Genomic DNA, 2,500 nt, shown 5'->3' with positions numbered 1-2,500 from the left:
TTCCAGTCTCGTCGACACAACTTTACCAGAATGAGGACAGAGCGAACCTGGGATTCAATTCAAAGTGGTTCAATGAAGGCTACAGACTCCGGGCAGCCTCATCTACAGCAATCCCGAACAGGGGTGTAAGAGAACAGGGGTGGCTGGTAGCCATAGGTGGCCTGAAAAGGGGAGAGGCCCATGGAAGCAAAGGGCAGGGAGTTGTGGGTGTATTCCACCCATATCAGATTGGCTGACCAGGTTGTGGGATCCTCAGTGCAAATGATTCGGAGCCCGGTCTCCAACTCCTAGTTTAATTGCTCTGTCTGCTGCGTTCATGCAGGCAAATTATGTGCTCGAGCCTGAGCAGAGGGGTTTCCTTGGCTAAGTCCAGCAAAAGTTCTGCTAGAGAACTGACAAAGTGCAGGCAGTACCCAAGGTGACAGATCAGGTGGGAGCTGTGGAACCACTGGAGGACTTGCGAACGTCCAAAAAAATGCCCCAACCAGCTTGCCAGGTATTCAGACGCTTGGCCATGCAAAATATTTGTATGGTTCCGGTGGTCCGTCCAAACTAGGAACGGTTGCTCTGCCCCCTCCAACCAGTGCCACTACTCCTCTGAGTCCAACATGAAGGCCAACAGTTCCCGTATATGATACTTCTGTTCAGCTGGACTGAGGTACCACAAGAAAAAGGCACAGGGCAGTTGAAAAGAAAATTCTCGACCGAACCGGAGACAAAGAGAGACAGATGATGCCAGCCTTAAGAGAATCCGGGATATACTATGCCATGGCTTCTGTCTTAAGTCTGGTCAATTGGTAAAGGTGGCCACGGGTGGCTCTGGTCTTGCTGAAGATGATCCCCAGAATGTGGAAGTCGAGGAGCACAGAACCGAGCTGTAGTGGGGGTTTCTCAGCTAATCAATGCGGAGTCTGGGGTTCTGAGTTTAGGCAGAACTTGGCCACTGGTCTAGTCCAGATGGGGATTATGTTTCTGAAGCCATGGGCATCCAATTGTAACTTTGAACAAATGTTTTAAACTCATGGTATCTTAAGTATGTAACTTAGTGAGCAGCATTAATGTATTCATTGCTAGATTTAAGCACTTATGTACGTCGCTCTGGTTAAGGGCATCTGCCAAATGCTGCAAATGTAAATGTAAATCCAAGCATGACAGGCGCTTAAGGCAATTATCAAAAACGTCATCCATGGTGGTGTTCTGCGCTGGTCAAATGGTTGGGTGCAACATAAGACATGCAAGAGATGGCAATCCAGCACCTGGACCTGGAGGACAGACGGCAAGAACGGTCTCAATGCCCAACTGGTTATACAATTTTTTTGTCCAGGAACTCCAAATCTGCCCCTGAGTCAATGAAAGCTGCCAGAAGATGGTCCTGATGTTTGGCAAAGGTGCAAACTTAGAGAATTGGTTTGGAGGAATCTGTAGACAGAAGGCTTGCTGCTGGCCCTTCTTCAACAATGAATTGTGGTTGCTGGACATGAATTGGCCATGTATCGAGTCTCCCCACAGTATAGGCAAAATCTCTGGGAATGCCGTTCTCCACTTTGTGGGGGAAAGTTGTCCCCAGGTGCCAATCCCCATAAAACATTACAGAATGTAGTGATGCCCCATCCACAATCGGCTGTGGCCGTCCGGAACTCCACTAGATATTTGGCTATGGAGTAACTGCAATGAGATGCCTTGAAAAGCGACCGTGCGGTGTCCTTGCACCCAGTATCGTGCCTTGCTGGATAACAGAGAGAGAACATAAGCCAACTTTGATTTCTCAGACAGAAAGGAGGAGGGATGCAACACGAATATGACAGTGTATTGTCTCAAGAATGTCGACACAGTCCCGGTTCTGAGACGAAGCGCTCAGGATGAGTTAGGTGCGGCTCCTGAGATGGGGCTGGTGCTGGTGCTGGTAATGAGGTGGCAGGAGTTGCTTCCGGAGAAATCGTGAGTGGGCTGTTAGAAATAGTTCCTGGTTTACCTTAGTGAGATTATGAAATCGGTGTTCATGGGTGGCCGTGGTCTCCGATAGAGTGTCAAAGACAGCACGAAGGCTCTGTGCACTTGCTGGGTCCATTACTGGCCAGATGGTTACGTCAGGAGTAAAAAAGGGGACTCAACTGCTTGGCTACAGCAGGCCAAAGTTCACAATGCAAAACAGTCCGTAATTCCAAAACCAAAACTTAAGAGCCGATGAACAATACAATCGTAATCAGTGGACTAGCAACGATAACCATCTGGCGAAGAGTGTTTGCAGACCATATGCTTAAATAGTGTGGGGGAGTAGAAAATGGCATCTAACACGAAAGGGCGACAACCAAGTGTGCAATGCACTGGCTGACAAGGACACACACACACACACACACACACACACACACACACACACACACACACATTTTTGTAGATTTTCATGGTATCACGTGACAAGTTTCTGAGTGTGATCATGTTTAAGTTCTAACCAACAGCATGTTATAAAATTGAGAGCAATAGATGACAGAGTGATAAACTC

At 48.0% G+C, this 2,500-nt stretch overlaps 1 protein-coding gene across 3 annotated transcripts in view; it reads right to left on the bottom strand.

Moving 5' to 3' along the window:
- The window catches only part of hdac7a (histone deacetylase 7a), a 25,753-nt gene that overhangs the window by 9,319 nt on the left and 13,934 nt on the right, over window positions 1-2,500 (bottom strand). The window lies entirely within an intron of this gene.

The sequence above is a fragment of the Tachysurus fulvidraco genome, unplaced genomic scaffold, assembly GCF_022655615.1.
Source record: "Tachysurus fulvidraco isolate hzauxx_2018 unplaced genomic scaffold, HZAU_PFXX_2.0 HiC_scaffold_42_np12, whole genome shotgun sequence".
NCBI lineage: Eukaryota > Metazoa > Chordata > Actinopteri > Siluriformes > Bagridae > Tachysurus > Tachysurus fulvidraco.
The sequence above is the reverse complement of the archived record's forward strand: the minus strand, read 5'-3'. Positions and strand labels throughout refer to the sequence as shown.